Source organism: Herpailurus yagouaroundi, unplaced genomic scaffold, assembly GCF_014898765.1.
Source record: "Herpailurus yagouaroundi ecotype Mexico unplaced genomic scaffold, PumYag 67641, whole genome shotgun sequence".
NCBI lineage: Eukaryota > Metazoa > Chordata > Mammalia > Carnivora > Felidae > Herpailurus > Herpailurus yagouaroundi.
The window spans coordinates 7790551-7811388 of NW_024420442.1; the positions used below are offsets into that span (position 1 = coordinate 7790551).

A 20838-nucleotide genomic window follows, 5' to 3' on the forward strand; every position below is an offset into this window, starting at 1 on the left:
GAAACAGGACATCAGGTAAAAACTAAGGAAATCTAAATAAAGTATGGACTTTAGTTATTAATAATGAATCATTATCGGTTCATTAGTTGTAACAAATGTACCATAATAATACAAGATGTTAATAAGGGAAACTGTATTGGTGAGGGTGGGGGTATAGTAATAGCAAATCTCAGTACCATCTGCTTAATTCTTCTGTGAACTTAAAACTGTTCTAAAAATAGTTATTAATTTTTTTAATATTATTTCAAAAAACAGGAAAGAGGTCAGAAAACATACAGGATTATAATGAAGAAAGAGGGAAAACTGACCCTCTTGAAGGAAAATGGGTATAGAGAAAACACTAGTATAAGCTTTTCCTAATAGCAAATCTACTTAATCTAAATGTCAATGTCATAAGTCATTACAATAGGAAAGGATATGCCACAAATCAAATCGTAAATTCAAAAATACCTATATATAGGAAAATCTTTTTCTTAAGTGATGTATTTTGAAAGAGAGAGAGAGAAAGCTGAGTGGGGGAGGGGCAGAGAGCGATGGAGAGAGAATCCCAAGCAGGCTCCCACACTAAGTGTGGAGCCTGATGCAGGGTTCAAACTCACAAATGAGATCACGACTAGAGCTGAAGTCAGACATTTAACCGACTGAGCCACCGAGGTGCTCCAAGAAAATCTTGATATAATACTTCTCTCCCCATTACCAGTGATATAAACAGGACTCGCCGTATTCCAAATTAGCCCAAATACTGCTTTAGTTCAGTTTTCTAAATGGGATCTTAAAAAAGAGATCAGAGAACTGAATAGAGGTTTATATTAGAATCCATGATATCAAGCATGGATTCTAACCACAGGATCTTAGAGATCAAATGACCTCAGAAAGATCAACAAATCTAAGTTTTTGACTGTCTGTAACATTTTAGTGGGGTGTTGATCTCTTATAAAGATCTCTAGAGAAGGCTCCTAACTTTAGGGTCAGCCTCACAGTTAAAGATGCCCCTTTTAGAACAAACTGAGGGTTGTTGGAGAGGTGGTGGACAGGGGGAATGGGTTAAATGGGGAATGCACTTGTTGGGATGAGCACTGGGTGTTGTATATAAGTGATGAATCACTGGGCTTGACTCCTGAAACCAATACTATACTATATGTTAACTAACTTGAATTTAAATAAATAAATTTAAAACAAAAGATCCCTCTGTTATGGTTTTACCAAACTAAATGGTAAAACTAAATGTTTTACCAAACTAAATGGTAAAATTCTCTGTAAGACCCTGTTTGGTCAAGATTTTCCTGGAATCACCTACAATCAGATTGTTTTAAGATAGTTGGGTCTAAGATTCATCCTTATACGTGACTGGTAACTGAACTCCAAAAAACTATTTAAAAATTAAAAAGCAGGAGGAATGCATCATTTCCACTTGTATATGAGAATATACCATCTCTGGAAGGCATGATGAACATGTTTCTGAGTACTCTGTGATTTGGCACACAGTAGGCACTCATAATCGAATTGGTGAATTAATGAATAAATGAATACATGGGGAAATCTTTCAACAAATTTAGTTTAGAAGCTCATAATTTAACTTATGTCATGACTCTTCATGGGCAGATAAATCTATTTAATGCCTTTTGAGACAGAACTATATAAAAATATTTGGCATGCTGAGATAAAGACAAATGGGAGGAGTGTAAAGATAGGAGTAGTTTAAGAAGGGAGTAAGTTGGGCGCCTGCGTGGCTCAGTCTGTTGGGCATGTGACTCTTGATTTTGGCGCAGATCATGATCTCACAGATTCATGGGTTCGAGTCCAGCGTCAAGCTCTGCCCTGACAGTACAGAGCCTGCTTGGGATCTTCTCTCCCTCTCTCTCTGCTCCTCCCCTGTTCTCTCTCTCTCTCTCTCTCTCTCAAAATAAATAAATAAACATTAAAAATTTAAAGAAAAAAAAGAAGAGAGTAAGTTGAATTATCCTCCCTTTGGTATTTCTGCCATGGAGAAGCATAGCCATGGAGGAGCATAGGAAAGGACTTTGAGGAACATAGTGAAGGGCCCCTTGAGTAAGTACTTCTGGAGAAAAATGGAAAACATGGACTTCCTACATTTATGTAAGAGGATTACAGGAAGAGCCAGATATGATATCTAAAGGTGTATGTGTCAAGGTTATGGGATGGCGAAGGGACCTATCATCGTCAGCCACTCAGTCTGCCTCCCTACTTCCCTGTCTATCCCTGCCCTGCCTAGTCTCCCCACAACCACACAAAAGCTTCAACAAGGGTATGGCCTTAGATCCAGGAATTACCTCTGCCACCACTACCCATGTCATCATCCACTCCCAAATTTTCCAATTCTGTTGTAAAGCTGCCTGCTATCTCTTCAAGCATCTGGAGTTAGAGGCTTCACGTTATACCTAACTATCCAAAATAAAACCTGTGCTACTTACTTGGCATTCTTCCAGTCATTCAACAATTTGTGGAGTGTCCATAGCATGTCAGGCACTATGCCACAAGCTTGAAAAACAAAGATGATTAAGACACATTGCTCACCAGGGAAGGAGGGACAGAAAAACACATAAACAAATAGTTGCAAGGCAATGTGGAGACATTGTAATAAAGTGGGCAAAGAGGACCATGGATATATACAGGAATTACTGCTGCCTGGCAGGCCTACTGGGAAAAACTTCACATGGACAATCTAGGTAAAGGCAACGGAGACAGCTGCATGGCAAAGCATAAAGATAGAAAACTACATGGTATGTGCAAGAAAATAGTGACTATGACTACAGCGAAGGGAATGGTGGAAAGTGGGATTATATATAATGAGACAGATTAGGAGGGACTTTGGTCACTAAGTATTTTATTTTTTTAACATTCTTTTTTTTCAGTTTATTTATTTATTTTCAGAGAAAGAGAGATGAGAGAGCAAGTGAGCAAGTAGGGGAGGAGGAGAGGGAGAGGGGGAGAGAGAGAATCCTAAGCGGGCTCCACGCTGAACGTGCCCCAATGCAGGCCTCAATCTCAAAACCGTGAGATCACAACCTGAGCTGCTATCAAGAGTCAGATGCTTAACCAACTAAGCCACCCAGGCAGCCCCTGTTAAGTATTTTAGATGTTAACTTAAGGCAATAAAGAATTAGAAACACGGGAGTGACATGATTAGAATAATAAATCACTTTAGCTATACTGTGGAGATTAGATTGGCAGGTTGGGGGACAAGATTGGAGACAATGATACTTAGAAGATGACAGATGATGACAGCCTGAATTATAGGATTTGCAGCAAAAAAGTAGGAAGTGAAAGGACATTTGCAAAAATATTGGCAAACCAGGCTTGTTATGCAAAAACAAGAGGGAAAGAGAAAAAAAAACTGCTTGACAATATTTTGAAGAGAGAGATGAGGAAAGTTGAGTGAGTTCATGCTTGATAACCTCCATTTTCTTGGCGAAATTAGGCCTAATCATCTACTGGGATGGAGGAAGACATGGCTAGACACAGCTACTGAGTAGAATGGAAAAACAAGCTTACTTTGGAGGGATAAAAAGATGGTCTTACAAAAGAAATGCTGAGGGCTCAGTGAAGTTTGGAAACTTAAACTGCAATACAGTCAATGAACAGGAGACCAGGTAGGTTGAGTGTGTCAAGCAAATGACACCAGGGTGTCAGGAGAATTGATCCATGGGGATTGTAATGACAGGTAGCCAGAAACCTGCCCTCAAGAAGGCCATTTAGGGATCAGGAGGGCTAGCCCAATGTTCATTCACAATATAGTTTCATAAGATCCAAATCTCTCACTTAGGGAACCCAACATCTAAACCAAAATAATACAGAAGAGAAAGTGTTTCCTTTGTATACACTGTGGAGCTATAATTTAAACCATGAAGACTATTTTTAAGGGGAGAAATGAATGATTTTGTGGTAATTAGGACAATGGATGATTAAAACTTTCTTCTTTTTTTGCTTGGGAAAGATTTATGCCAGCATCTGCCAATGTGATATTTTGAATAGAAAGATGTCCACATGAAAGTAGAAAAAAAAAATTCCCAGTAGTCCCTACCAACTGCTGAAATTATGCCCCACGCTTGTATATAAATTTCTTTTAATCAAAGCACACATCAAAGCAAAACTCTCTAGAATGTGACAACTCAAACAATCTACCAACCAAACACATTTCCTGCTTAACTAGCTTGTCAATCTAAGGATCCCAACAGAAGGAAGCTATTCAATCAAGAAAAGGAAAAAGAAAGGTCATCTTAAACTTGATTAAGTGTTTTATGCATTATAAGATGATTATTTTTCCCGATACTACTCTGCAATTAAAGCTTTGTAGACTTTATAGCAGCTGAAAAGAATTGTAGAACTAATTTAACATTTCTCCCAAAAATGTAGTCAATGAAAGCAACAATAAAAAACCAAAGACACATTAAAAGGAGTCAAATGAAAGACAATATTGCTCAGGAAAGTGAAATCCAACAGCAGATGTGACTTCAAGGAATATAGATGCTAGAAAAGTCAATTTTTAGAGAAAACTTAATTCTATGGTCTAAAATGAAAGTAAAATGCTCTAGAGAAGTAGGAATTTGTGAACCAGAGAAACCACAAATTAACGTGGATTTTGACCCAAGTACTACCAGAAAATAACAAGGGATGGATATAGAGCAGGTTTAAATATGCGAACCACAGATCAAATTATAAAACAACCAGCAAACAATACACAGAACATTCTCTATGATTTAGTGTTATTTACTAAAAGTATTTACATGAAAGGAAATCATTTTCTGGAGGACTTGTTTCCATACCCCTGGAACTACTAAGAGTTATAAGGCTACTACCGGAGTTTGACTGTGTAGTTACGTACTGAATTCCTGCTAAACAACTTCTGCCTGACTAGCAACTGCAGAATCTATATACACTGCATATTCTATCAACGAAAGCTACCTCGAATCTCCAGCTGGTTTTTCCCACTGCTGTGTAAATAACAACCTTAGAATATTATTGCTCATAAGTGTATTCTGTATGAAATTAGCTCTTCCCCACAGAATTTTCTACTTGGGAAATTAAAAAAAAAAAAAGCTTTGTTAACAGAATAGGATTCTTGTAAGCCACACAGCAATTTCTAAAATGCACTTGTAAGGCTGGCAAAGTGGACAGTGCATGACTGATTTCGGTGATCCGGTTTGCTCCTCTCAAATTTCAAGCTATTCAAATTGTAGTGGTGTGGGACACTTCCTCTCTACAGCTCAAACCCCAGTGGGCCAGATTACAGCAAGAGGAGTCACTTCCTCTAAAGCCCAGAGGCATTCATTATAGTAGAGATGGTTCTCTGATCTCCAGAACTCACACAATTATAAGAATCATAAACATTTTCTACCAGTCAACATGGACCAGAGATTTCTACCTAGGGTAAATATTGTGGGCAGGATGACTATTTTGCTTTAAAATAGCAAAGAGTCATTTCTTGGTCTCAAAAGTCATTCATTTCTTTCTACTCATGGACCAAGTTTCATTGAAATTTAAGAAAATTCACAGCATATATGACCATTTAAAATGTTATAGAGTCAATTTGATGATGTATATCCCACATTTTTCATTAACTTGACCAGGGTCACAAAGCCAATAAGTGTTGAAATTAGGATTAAAATCCTGGGCTTACTACAAAGTCTCAGTTCTTTCCATCGTATCACTAAGGTGGATCTTTGTATTATTATTAGAGATATTGTGGAACTCTTCCAGTATTGTGACACTCCATTCCCAATGTGGGCACAAAAGGGGTGTCCCCACACCAACAAGCAATTCTAGGGGCACCAGCTCGGTGTCCTATAATTCAACTCCATTCTGACACTACCTATTCAGAGACAGCATCAGATTCTGACAGGCTGAGGGCTCAGTCCCGTAGGACTGCCCCACTACCCTTCAGATGCTAGTCACAAGCCCATGGTGTTACCTGTACTTCGGACCAACTGACTATAAATGAGTGGTTCCCAAGACGTCCTCCTCAGGTTCAGTTAATTTGCTACAGTGGCTTACAGAACTCCAGGGAAACATTTTACTTACTAGATCACAGTTTATCATAAAAGAATGGAACTCAGGAACAGCCAGATGGAAGAGATGCACAGGGCAGGGCACCGGAAAGGGTCAGGGGCTTCAAAGTCCTCCAGGTGCTCCACTCTCACGGAACCTCCACTTGTTCACCAGCCCCAACCCGGAAGCTCTCTGACCCCTGTCCTTTTGGGACTTTATGGAGGACTCATCACGCAGTCATGATTGATTAAATCACTGGCCACAGGAATAGATTCGACCCCTTTCCCCTCCCTGGAGGTTGGGGGTGTGGGTACTGAAAGTTCCACCACTCTCAACACTTGGTCGGTTTTCCTGGCAACCAGCCACCACCTTTAGGGCTTTCCAAAGGTCACATCATTAACATACAAAAGACACCATTATCACTCTCAATACTTAGGAAATTCCAAGGGTTTTGGTGGCTGTGAGCTAGGAAACCTTGGGTGAAGACCAAATGGGTATTTGGTCATCTGAGTAAGTTATAAGATTCAATTTAGTGGAAATACAGTTGGGGCTAAACTTTTGCAAATATACTCACATAAATATAAACAAACTACATTACAAATAGGACGTTTGGGGCAAGTGTGTGAAATACATTGGATTTTTTTTTTTTTTTTGCTTTGTGTGGAGATTAACAAGACACCACCCTAAACCTGCAGTTCTAAGAAAAACTAACGAATACGTATCTCTTTTTTAAAAAACTTTTTAAAGTTTATTTATTTATTTTGAGAGAGACAGAGACAGCACAAGTAGGGGATGGGCAGAGAGAGGGAGAGAGAGAGAATCCCAAGCAGGCTTCGTGCCTCCGGTGCAGAGCCTGATGAGGCGCTCTCATGAAACCATGAGATCATGATCTGAGCCAAAACCAAGAGTCAGAAGCATAACTGACTGAGCCACCCAGGCGCCTCTGAATACATGTCTTTTAAGTGAAATGATGTTTAAATAGCAATTATATTAAAATGCTGCATTTGAAAGCCTTGGTCATCTGAGTGACTATATATAATTTTATTAATAATCACAGTATGGCGGGAACCAAGAGTATCATTCTGAGAAGCACCACGTGATGCCTTCTCAGCCCCTACCGCATGACAAATTTCTATGAAAGGGTTCTGTCCCTTCAAAGTATAGTCAGAAGGCATATGGGGGTAGAAAAAAGCCTGAGTGGAGACTGACTGTCAGGTCTACACTCTTTGTGAAGTACCTCTGTGCAAAACAGAACAAGACACCACCTCTGGCTGGAAGAATTCCAACACGGTGCCATCTCCTCATAGAACAACTACAAAGGGCCAACTGCGAGTGGAGTGCAGGCTGTCTCCCTCAGCCCAAGGTCCTCTCCCCTCAGTAGGGCATCCTCATGCAGAAAACAAATTGCACAAGCATCCTTGAAGCCCCTGACTGCCTGATATCATCCCTCAGATTTGTTCTCTGGGGCTGTCTCTCCAGAGAACTTTGGCTGCCAGTTGGTCTCTTCTGGGTCCTTAAATGGGATTGGTGGTCATTAAATCTCATTGCCCTTTTAATATTACATAGCAGTGTACTCCACCCAAAGACATTTTACTCTGGGCCACAGGACCACCTGCTATATTTTTGTAACCTTAGGCTGTTCCTAAGAAATGAAAAGTACTCAGACAAAATATTAGTTAAATTATCTGGCTTTGACAGAGAAACAAAATAGCCAGAACCTCATCCTAAACCTAAAGGATCTTAAAGAGGCCTATTTACACGTTGACAAATTCAGAATAGTCAGATACCCAATGGAAAGGGCCTGTTTTGTTTTGTTCTTCCTCCAGACTGCTTGGGCCTGTCTGGACTATGTCTGGGCCATGCAAGGGCAGTTGACCCTATTATCCTACGTACAATCTACATTTCAGGGCCCTCTGGTAAGTGCCATGACAGATATGTTTTGGGTACTACTGGATGGTGGCTATATAAAATAGATTGTCTGGAACAGTCTGAATTCCACATATAGTGCTGTGTTGTATGACTGTGAGTCAAGTGATGTAACCCATAGTCATCATGTGAATTGAAGATTTTTTCAAGTTTTATTCATTTATTTTGAAAGAGAGAGAGCATGAGCAGGGGAGGGGCAGAGAGAGGGAGAAAAAGAATCCCAAGCAGGCTCCACGCTGCCAGCGTGGAGTCCCATGCAGGGCTCGAATTCCTGAACCGCAAGATCATGACCCGAGCTGAAATCAAGAGTCAGATGCCCAACCAACTCAGCCACCCAGGCGCTCCAAGAATTGAAGACTTTTGAGAAACGTAACCGTTTTGATTGCCAGAGTTCTGTGCAAATAAGTTTTACCTGTAACATGCCAACTTGTGGACATTTTGAGGGTTTTGCTCATAGATGAAACTTAAGAGACTGAAAACCACTTATCCATTTCTCAGTGCGTGTGAGCCAATGTGGTAAGTGTTTTATTTGACTGTTCCTCATGTAATCTTCAAAGCAATCCTGTGGGGTATGGAATCCATCATCACCCTCGTCTCCACTTTACAAATGAAGAACTGAGGTTCAGACACACTAAGTAACTTACTGAAGGTAACTCAGCTAGACAATGTCATGTTATCAATTATGAACTCATGTCTTTTCAGTCTCAGAACTCAAGCTTTCTACTATGACATACTCCTTTCTAAATTGACATTAACAATGAAAATCTAAAGATGCTCTGATATTAAAAAGTAGATTCAAAATCTCAGTAATACTACCCTAGTGATTTACAAATAAAGTAAAAATTTTTCACCAGGATTCTATTTAGTGGAAATAAACAGTTCGGGCTAAACCTTTGCAAATATACGCACATAAATATAAATAAACTACATTAAAAATAGGATGTTTGGGGAAAAAATAGGACTTTGGGGCAAGGTTAGGAAATGCATTCGATTTTTTTTTTTTTGCTTTGTGTGTAGATTAATTAACAATAGATCACCCAAACATGCAGTTATAAGAAAAATTAATGAATACATGTCTTTTAAGTGAAATGATGTTTAAACAGCAATTATATTAAAATGCTGCATTTGAAAGCCTTACCTCCCACACAGTGAAAAGTATCTATTATTTTACAAACTACACTAATTAGTGTATACAATTTCAAGAGACTGTTCCTCCAGATAGGAAATTACAATACAAATACACTAAAAACCACACAAACTAAATTATCCAGGCACAGAAAGACACCACGGGTGTCATAAGACATCCCAAAATTATTTTCTGCAAAATATAAAGCAGGATTTTGATCAAAATTACTTCTTCAAAAGAGGTTTTATCAGTTTTATGAAGAGCTGATGAGCCACTATATTTAGAAACAAAATTAGGGAGCTAAAAGTAGGAGAAAATAGGTTTATAAACCACAAAGACTAGAAGCTATTGGAAACTCTCTTCTGAAGGATTTGTTCCTAATTAGGGAGATTAATGACTGGAACCAAAGGGTGATGGTTTATGAGATGATATCAACCTTGCCCAGTCCTGTTTATCATTTCTAATCAAAAATTGAGTAAAGATGTAGATTCCATGCTCATGACATCAGTGAATGGCACAGATCTCAGACTGCTGACGAATGTACAGGGTGACACAGCCGGGATCCAAAAAGGCAAGCCTGAGTGGTGAGCTGAATCCACAAAGATGCAATGTAAGAAAAGAAGACCGGCACCTGAGTCAAAAGAGCAAGCATGGCAAAACATGAAGAAGATGTGGCTGAACAGCAAGTTGTACTAAAAAATAAGACTCAAGGAGTCAAAGGTCAGCTTGATAGAGGAGTCCAAAAAGTCAATGCAATTGTAAGTTGCCTTAATAAATATGCATCATTTGAAACAACATATACTGGAAGCGCTTTCTGTGGAATGAGACATTAACACGTTATGAGGGGGAAAGAGGTTTCATGACAAAATCAGTTGAGGGAAACTGCAGGTTCATTTAAATAAGTCTGTTTTCTGTAGGAATACTCAGAGCTTAAATGAGAACTATTGCTTCTCAAACTTACCTGACCATGGAGCACTTCTTTTTGTAATGTACCTCTTGGGACTGGCATTAAAGAGAACGCCCCTGAGGAAACACTGAATAAGGGCTATCTGAGGAAGGAGAGTTACTTGTTAGGCTCTTCTTGAAAGCAAAGCAGCTCCAGGGGCACTTGGGTGGCTCATTCAGTTCAGCCTTCAACTTTAGCTCAGGTCATGATCTTCTGGTTCATAGGTTCGAGCTCCACACTGGGCTCCCTATACTGAAGCTGCTATCAGCGCAGGGCCCACTTTGGATCATCTGTACCCCCTCTCTCTGCCCCCACCCCTCTTGAGCTCTCTCTCAGAAATAAATAATAATTAATAATAATAATAATAATAAAAACAGAGCAAATCCAAACATCAGATGAACGCTGGCTTAAATGATCCTAAGATTTTTTCCTACCCTTGGGAGTACATGCTACTTGATTAACTAAAACTAATAAATAGCCCTAATTCTCTATGACACCTGGAACAGAGCATCGAGTGAGGGAAACTTCTCTAGAGAACCCCCACAATAGCACAGTGATGGGAAAACCACCTCCTCCAATGAGCACATGCTCCAAAGCGGCTGTCTTCTCAACTATTTTAATGACAAAATATTGGCGGAAGGATTATTAAATCTTTGGTGAAAAGATGTTAGAGACAGAAATGCAGAAAAAGAAGAGCCTAGTAGGACACAGAGAAGCTGGTGAAAGAGTGGCACCCGTTTTGTGTGCTCAGCCACTACAGAGCGCTGCAGCCCTCAACTCCAGGGCTGTCTAGCCTCCACACTCACCAACCAGCACCACCCTACCACCCGCACATTAGAAAGCCGGTTGTCCATCTGGACCTACCTGCTGAAGACTGGGTGTGTGGTGCTGAGTGATAGTTGTGACCTGACGCCGAAGAACACCTTTAGGGGAGAGGCTGTTGTCTGCTCTTAATTTACCCTTTTCAGGATAATGTAAACTAGCTCCCACTCCAGAGTAGTTTGCTGGCCTACTGCCTAACCAATGACAAAGATATACTTTGAATGAGACAAATGGATTCTTTAACTATGTTGTGTCTACTAGTTTTGACTAGATCCAACTTTCTTTTTTTTTTAAGGATTTTATTTCATTTATTATTTTTAAGGATTTTATTTTTAAGTAGTCTCTGCACCCAGCATGGAGCTCAAACTCACGACCTCGAGATCAAGAGTCACATGCTCCACCAATTGAGCCAGGGAGGTGTCCCCAGACCCAACCTTTTTTTTTTCTTTTTTGAACTGGGGTGTCAATTGGTATGTGCATGTGTGTGTGCACATATATGTGTTCATAGAAACAATCACACAACCTCATTTCTACAAATTCAAACAATGTTGTAAAGCAACGCTAAGTATTAAAAAAAAAAAGATCTCACCTAAGGTATTACTGAAAATTCTAAACAAGCTTCTGCAACCCAAAAGCCCCACTGATTTTTAATTAGTCCAATTTAATTTATTAAATGTGTTAAAGCTGAGGTTTGTAACACAAACATAGTACAGTATTTCTTATTTTGATCCTGAAGTAATGTGCCTTCTCAGGAAAAAAAGCTTAGCGATGTGGAATCACATGATTGCACAGCCCATTACTGAAAAGTCTGTCAGTGTTTTCTTAAAGGGCTACTAGTCAAGCAATTTAAATTTCCAAAAAAGTCACTAATTCAGCAAATATGTTGCTCTTTACACAATTAGGTACTGAGTATTAGAGTTGTGAAAATGCACTATGCTTACTGGTAAATACTGTCACCAATTTGGCCTCATTCTGCTAAAAATATGATATTTTAAAATTTTAATTTGGCTAACATCAAATTTTAAACTTATGAAATTGTCTTGTTATGTTTGCAAAAACACATCACAGGGTCTATTTAGCAGAATTCCTTGAATAGTGTAGTCATACATAAATATTTGTTGAGTGACAGAATAAATGAGTGAATGGATAAGCTTCAATGTTGAAATTTACTTTTCAATAGCATTGGCAGACAAACAGATGAATTGATTGCACTTGTACTTGGCATTTATGTAGGAAGAATAAAATAAGTGAATACTGGCTTAAATTGCAGCAAAAAAAAATAGCCTTATTTCTTTCAAGCTCATAAGGCAGGTATTGTCAAGCATAGAGACAACATCAAGGAAATGAAAATTATATTATCAAAACAAAAGAAGCATCTTCACCCCTATATCTTTAAAACGGGGCATAAACAGCTTTTGCTTAGCAAGCTCAAGTCAAGGGTTTGCTCTGCAGCCCTGTGGATCAGAGACTCTCAGAGACTCTGATTAGACACTATCTTTTGCCCAGGAAAACAAGCTAATGAAATTTACCATCCAATTCATGTACAGAGTAACAGCAATTGCTGATTAGGGACTAAAAACTAGTTGCAACAACATTTTAATTACATTTCAATGCAAGACTATAAATTAATTTATCCAGATGAAATACTGTACTATATTGGTTTACAAAATGGCTAATTAGCCCATCCAGAACTTGAAGAAGACCAAAGGACTTCCTATTTAATATATAAAGAAAATAATGAATAAACAACCACCAGCAAATCATTTCAAGAACATAAACCTTTATTTCAGCCTAGAATCGATGTAAAAAAAGACCTAACTTCAGCCTCAGTCTTTCCTAAGTCACCCCTTAGCAGCAGAAGGCTCATGATTTAATAAGTGCTAAGCAGTATTTCTGATGATTCCTTCATCTTTTGAGCTGCATAAAGACGAAAGGGTTTAGAAAGAAGTGGAAGAGGTTTTTGTTTTTATGTGTTTTTTATTGTCCATCCCATTCAGTCCCATAAGCTCCATTGAGCAGATCCCAGACAGTAGCATTAATCTACCCATGGAGTCGCCTTTAGAGAAATGCTTTTGTTGGAACATAAGCTCGTTAAGGCTATGCACAGATTCCATGGTAATTACCCTTTTTTATATTTTGAAACCATTCTTTAAATAGTGGCATTATTTCTCTTTTACTCTTTACAGTAAAGATATGGATGCGCACCTTTCAAGAAATCATAGCTATCAGAGAATGAAGCTTGTAATTTGGGGCTCTAACAAAGGAACTGTAATGTCATCACATCAAAGCCAGTTCTGCCCTGTCCAGTATATCCAGCATACACCTCAGAGACCAAGTGGCCGAAGACAGCAGCTTCCAGTGAATCTGAATGCTATCAGTTCCACCCCCTCTTTTTAGAATGCATTCTGTGTGTCTAGAAACCAGAGGTGACAATAGTGCCTAACCGTATCAGAAACTTTTTAAAGGTTAATGGATTCTGGCATAAAATAATGTCAGAGCCATAAACAACTCATAAATACAAAATGTAGGAAAACCACGGAAACACTCATCACACTTTTGAGAATGGTAGAACCCTGGATGATAAAACCACTATGGACTTCTAAATTATTCTTTTAATAAACTTGGTGGAGTATTATACTATATATCAATATTTATGATATCAGCTAATGATAGTTCAGGATGCAGAATGCAAAATGAAGTCTGCCTCAGTTCAGTTGTGCACTGCCTTGGTAATTACTTCTAGATTGAAAACGGGATTCAGTTCAACTTAGGTAACGAGGAAATCAGTTTCCAATTTGGCAAGGTAGATGTCTAATTAGCAGTCTTCTTCCTCTTTGTCATAAACCCATCACCACATTCAGGCTGGTATGTAGAATAGGTTTAGAGGGGAATGGTGCTATGTATTATATTAAATATTGTGTTATTTATCTATTTGTAGAATTTACAGGTAGAACAATGTTATAAAGACTCAAAAATCAAGGCAAAAAGGTATCGACATCAAAACCACTCAAAATTAAGCTTGCAAGGGGCCAAGTAAAAATGGGTTTACCTCATACGGTGAATTTGACAAGCTGCGACAATGGAGTCCTAAGCATCAGATACCATATGGTAGAACTGGTGAAGCGCAGAGGCTGAGCCACAAGTGGTTTATGTAATGCCTACTTAATGAATGACACAAAAATAAATTGAAGGAAGCTCAGCTTCTGGCTTACAGCCATAGAAGCAAGGAAACTTGCAGTTAAGGATCAAAGCTGCAATATCTAGTCATAATGTATTTCTAGTCTTAACATTTCCCAACAGGACTACTGGTCACCTTAATGCCATACTACCTAATTTGATCAACCCATGAGTCTGGGAGTCTGACTATACTCCAAATACACAGTACTTACAAATGAAAATGTATGTGTTCTGGTGAGCATTCAAGGCAGCTACAACTATTTTGTGATTGTTATTGCTCTTAAAAGTCTAGCACTTAGCATAGGGTGCCTGGGTGGCTCAGTCAGTTCAGTGTCCAACTCTTGGTTTCGGGTCGGGTCATGATCTCACAGTCATAGGATCAAGCCCAGCGCTGAGCCTGCTTGGGATTCTCTCTCTCCCTCTCTCTCTGTGCCTCTCCCTGACTCATGCTGTCTCTGTCTCTCTCAAAATAAATAAAAAACTTTAAAAAAGTCTAGCACTTAGCATTATACATTATGAGTGACAATGTTGCTTCCCGGGACTAATTGTTGCCCTCTTCCTCCTCCTATTTTTGTAAAGTACAAATGCCACCTGTGTGGTACTTTTTTTTTTTTTGTTCAAAATATGGTAATATAAATTCAACTCCTTTCATCTTCAAACCAACATTATTATTTTAATGTGACTCACAGACAAGGACATTAAGATCGACTTACTTGTTGAAAACGTTCATACATGGCTAGTTGTTGGCAGAGTCAACATGAGAACTCACTACACGAGATTCTCTCACTGTATGACCCAGAACAAAACCCTTTAACATAGCAGAATCTAAGTTCCCCCTCTTTAAATACAGATAATAATACCTAGTTTAGAGTCTTATTGTGCAAATTTGGTAGGCTGCTGTATACCTGGCAGAGGATACTCCCTAAATATTATTTCTATTCCTAAGGTCAAATATGTTTGTTAAACGCCAAGTCAAACAAATTAAACAAATCCTTTTGCTGTGGGACTCCTTGGGGCCTTTAATATGCTATGTGCTGCTCCGAGAGGCAAATAGAGTATGTAACATTTCTCCTAACAACCAAACAACCAATTTGTTTTCAAGAAGCATCTATTCATATCTCATGGAATACTAATATTCCACAGGACGCACTTTGAGAACTCTGCTGCACGCCATAAAATATTTTGGAAAATACGTGAAATGAGTCCTCTGAGTATATTTAATAAATTACTGGTTTAAATAGTCTGATGTGAATAGCCCAATGACCTTTTTTGAGGTCACACAAAACACCCAGTACATAAGAAGTACAAATCACTTGGAAATCGTGCCCCAAGCTTGCTCAGAAAGACACTTGAACGGGTCAATTTTATTGCAGGTCTATGTGAAGGTTGGATATATTATATGGTTATTTGTGCTTCCAAAGTAAAAATACAGGAAGCTTTCAAAAGAAGAAAGGTTCTTAGTGATTCTCCCTATTTTCCCCTAATGGGCTTCATCACCTTTTCTGTGGTTTGCTACTATATGGGTCAAATCTTCAGGACAGTAAAAAGAAAACGAAGAGTAGGGGACAATTTTCATTTTTTCTTTATCACTCTTAAGAAACTAGCATCCTTTGTGCCATAACGAATGAACTCTGCTCACTGACTGGGGTACTGACCATTAAAAACCGTGTGCTCCAATGTGTGGGAGCTGTGACCCACACATGCATTATCAAGTCAACAACAATCGTTTAAATGCCCAATTCTGTCTTAAGTAGTTCAGGTTGTAAGAAAATAGATTTGAGCTTAGAATCTTGTAGGTGAGACAAGACTTACATCTGAACGGAGAGGTACAGGGAAAGTATCATACCTGAGAATACATAACGAAGAGCTAGATCTTGAGGTGCAAACCCTAACTGTCATATGAACTCAGAGAAAGAGGAAAGATCACTGAGCATCATGGGCTGAAGTTGGCACTTGAGCTGGACCTTGGAAGTCTGTAAGGGGTTGCCACAGGGCTTCTGTAAGCAAAGCCGTTCCATCACCCCCTAATGTGCACCAACTGTCAAGGAGTGTTGGGGCCATTCTTCTCTTTCAGGAACAATAGAGGGAGTGCAGAGATCTCTGCTTCCTTGCCTCGCCTCCTCTCTGCAGTGGATGATATCAGCTAAAGAGCATCAAATCAGTAGCCCTTCCCTCTGGGTCACAGTGAGGATTTGGCTGCTTGCTTGCCCAATAAAGAAATAGGGGGAAAAAACCACCAAGCATAACAACAATTTAAGGATTAGAGCTGCATAAGTACAATTCAGCAATAAGAGAATCTACATGGGCTCGTGTGGAAAGACAAGTGCTATTTTCTGCTTGAGTCTGTGACTGGTAGAGAATCACTCAACCCTGTGATTGTATTATTTATACAGAACTCACTAGGGCACCATCTGGTGCTAAGCTAACCGCAAAAACAGGAAAAATCAAACCCAAAGCCAATTGTCTTCATTGGAGTTTTCGCTAATGACCTGCTCCTCGCCAGTATTCCAACTGATCACATTCTAGTTTGAAACAGGAAAAGACATTTAATGCTTTAAAGGGAAGTCTTAAATGGAATTTAGTTAGACATATCCTCGAAAAGATTCTGTGCCTATCTAGAACTTCTCAGTTGAGAGGGCACTGCCCCTATTTCAGGTCTTATTACATCTTATTAAGTTGTCAGATCAAGTTCATAATGTCCTGTCTCAATATCCAGTCACCAAGAGATAAGGGTGAGAGGTGATCTTGCAAGATTATGTCCTGGAGATGGAAACTTAAGCCAAAATAGTAAGGAAAATTAGGCTGGAGTAAATTCTGCTGAAGCATAAGAAACAAATTAACAAATGTCTATGATGAAAACAATTCTAATATGAAATTATTTTTAAATCCTATATTTTGATTCTCAATAAATTATTCTCAGTGAAGTAGCAGACTTGACATTAAAAAATGTATTTTCCTTCGTAATAAAAAATTTTACAACTATAATGCAAAAGGTAGCTGTTTGTGTTGAATTCACGTACTCTTAATTTAAAAAATCTAATTACAAAGATTTCCTTTTTCAGTTCTTATTGGCTTTTCCTACATTCTCCCAGCTCTAGTAATTTTCTTTTCGACACAGATACTATAAAATGGTACCCTGAGTTAATTTGGTTTCAATATTATAAATTTGTCGTGAAAGTGGTAAACATTTCTAGTCCCATTTTTTTCTCCTTTGGAGCTAACACTGCAGGTCTCAATGGTACCCTGGTATATAATCAGGTACCTTGGTTCTCATGCTGGGTAGTGTTTGGAGATCTCTTTGACCCAAAGTGTGATTTTTCACATTTTTAGGGCTCTGTTTTCATTAGAGCCCTTTAGATTTTGACAAAAAGAAGAAGATAATCCAATAGCCCCAAACCATGATATTAAGGGGGATTGCTCTTCTAAACCTGACAGCAAAATGAAGTACCATATGAAGTGCTTCCATTGAAGCATCTTTCTACAACCCAATCATCTGATTTCCAGAATTAGGGAGGTCAGTCTTGCTTGCTTACTGTAAAATTAAACTTTAACTATAGTCAGAAGATTGGTGAAGATACACATTTAAAAATACAAATAAATTGGCAATTTTAATTAAGGCAGTTCATTCATGTCACCCACCACAAGGGCAGTAGTGCAAACAGAAGGTAGGCTCCCAGGTCACATGAGTTTCAGTCTTGAATCTGCCACTTACCAGCTTTGTCCCTTGAGCAAGTTACTTAACCTCTTTAAGGTTCAGTGGTATCCTTTCATCTGTAAAAAGGGCTTAATACTTCTTCCCAGTGTTTTTGTGGGAAGTGGATGGGATAGCATTCAGAAAAATCTTGCCACAGTTCCTGGCATACTGTGGGAGGCCTGCAAACCTGAGTTTAATTACTCTTTCCCAGTTATTTCCAAAACTTTTCCTTAAGATGAACAATTCTCTGAAAGGGAAGTGATTCACATGTAGCACATCACTGATTACAAAAGCCTAGGAAAAGTGAAATCTATCTCTAACTCCATCCTTCCACTTAATCTATTGTCAAATGTCCTGCACAAAGTTGCAGACCTCCTTAGATCCATCTGTCACTGTATGGCTGGAGTCTACTCTTCACTAGTAAGAGCATCTTCTCCCATTTCAAAGACCCAACTCCCTCCATCCCCAGCCATAGCTCCTGACCCACTAAACAACCAACTTCCTCACATTAAAAAAAGTTTTACATTATTAAACCAAGTGCATAATATCAGCAAACAGAATATTCATAACTGAATGACTTAATCTATAGCTACCTCAAGGATAAAATAACTAGAAAGAAAAAAAGAAAGAAAAGGAAAAGCCATTCTAAAAGTTTTTATTTTACTTCCCGGTGGCCCAAACACAACAATGTGCTTGAAGAAGTAATAGCTGCTTTCAAGCGAAAAGTATAGACTAACCTTAACTAATTCAATTTTTCCGTGTATAGCAATGATAAAAAAAGCTGTATTATTTTCCACACCAAATCCATACAAAAATCCTGTTGGCTCTATCTCCAAGATATTCACCACATTTGGTCATTTCCCTATATTTTACGTGAAGATTGAGATTTTCCTGGGGGCATTTTCAATGGGCCATAGCTTCAGAATCTTTGGCACAGAATAAAACCTACCTTGTAGGGTTGGTTTGATGACTGAATTAGATTGTATATGTGGCCACATTTGTGAGCATAAGACAAACCGATGAAGTTATATTTGGCAATTAGAGGGCAGTATGGTGCACACAGAATCTAAGAAAGGGGAACTAGAGAGTTCTGTAGGCAGCTTTACTCTCACTCTAGTGGAATCCAAAACATTATCCACACTGCACTACAAAGCCTGTCTTTCTAAGGACTCAAAGCCACCACACATACTCTCTGTCCCTTGGACCTGTAGAGAAATCACAGATCTTTAACTCACTTATTTCAAAATTTCCTAGCAGACAGGAAATTCCACACCTCCTGAAGCACATGCTGAAATTAGTGACACTTCAGGTATTAACCATGAATTCCCTTTGAGATGGATGCCTTCCTTTTTGAGTTACCCTCACCTCAACAGCTGAACCTCCACACATCTGTCACAGGGCTGCTACAAGAAACTGCCCCTATCTACTCCAGGAAGATTTGTGTTGCCTTTCATTTCAGGGGGAGTCCTTTTCTGACCTGATCCCCCAGTTCTGGAGAGGATCCTATGTTGAAAACAATGAGGAGTTCCCACTCAGAGCCAGGGCATGGAGAGGTGAAATTGGCAAGGGGCAGTGACAACACAGAATGGATGGTTCTAAACCACTGGAGATTGGATCATTTCTCTGGGACAGTGAAAACCAGGCATCATTCACAATGGTGAGGCATAGAACATGAGGAAACAAGGGGACCCTAAGGCACATTTCAGAAGTCAGAGTGCTAAACCCAACAGGGACTTTCCACTGTCCTTGGAATCAAATTCAACTTGCATATCATGGCCCATGAGGCCCTTAGTGACCCAGACTCTGCCTGCTTCTCCAACTTTATTTCATATATTCACATCCTCCCCAGTCACTACACTCCATTCACACTGACCTTTATATTCTTTAGACCTGCCAACTCATTCCCGGCTTGGAGTCTTTGCACCTGTTGTTCCTTCTGACTGAGACCCCCTTCTCTCATATCTTGGTCTGGCTGAGCCCTTCCCATCATTCAACTTTCAGCTAAAATGTCACCTCCTCTAGGGGATCCTCTCTGATAACAACCTTAGTTAATGTGTCCCAGCTCTCAACCACCACTGCCACTAAATCACTCTATCCCATTATCCTATCTTATTTTTTCCATTATCCTACTTTAAACTTCTTCCTAAGTGGTTTTATTTATTTATTTTGAGAGACAGAGTGTGTGAGCAGGGGAGAGGGAGAGAGAGAGAATATCAAGCAGGCTCTGCACTGCCAGCACAAAGCCTGACATGGGGCTGGATCCCACAAAACGTGAGATCATGACCTGAGCCAAAACTGAGAGTCGACGTTTAACCGACTGAGTCACCCAAGCACTCCTAAACTTTTTTTTAATGTTTCATTTATTTTTGAGGGGGGGGGGGAGAGAAAATGAGCGAGTGGGGGAGGGGCAGAGGATCCGAACCGGGCTCTCCATGCTGACAGCAGGGCCCAAACTCATGAACCGTAAGATCATGACCTGAGACTAATTCAGACGCTTAACTGACTGAGCTACCTAGGGACCCCTCCATTACACTATTTTAATACCTAGATGGCACTAATCACTATGTGAAGTTATCTAGTTTACTCATGTATTTGGACCTGTATTACCTGTCTCCCCTAGTAGAGAGTTGACAGTTTCCCTCACCACTACAGCTCCAGTGCTTAGTATGCTACTATACTAGCTGACACATGGCAAGTATACAATATGTAACTGTTACATTTTGAATGATTTAATGCATATTTAGAGATACGAGAAATGGCCATTTGTAAAACTATTTGCAATGGAGGAAACAACCTTTACTATACTACAGAGTACCACTGGGGGCAGGCAGATCTCATTTATGAGCTGTGTTATAAAATGGGTAGTACCGATAGAAGAAGAAAGATCACAGAAATGCCAATTAGTTGAAATTCTGTTTGCTATAATTCTGCAACCACTTTAGACGGAATGATAATCAGAAAAGTAGCTTGGGCATCAGTGCAACTCCATGCTTTACAAATAAACTCCAAATCAGTTAATTCTCTATTTCTAAATGTTACTGTTGTAGGTTGGGTCATGGTCCTACATTTAGTTAATCTTAGGTTAAAGATTTGCATGGCTGGATATACTAATTCAGAGTAATCAAGTATCGATTTTGTCTT

General features: G+C 39.2%; 1 protein-coding gene across 2 annotated transcripts in view; it reads right to left on the bottom strand.

The window, feature by feature from the left end:
- TENM1 (teneurin transmembrane protein 1) overlaps positions 1 to 20838 on the bottom strand; it is a 796361-nt gene that overhangs the window by 687202 nt on the left and 88321 nt on the right. The gene's annotated exons all lie outside the window — the stretch shown is intronic.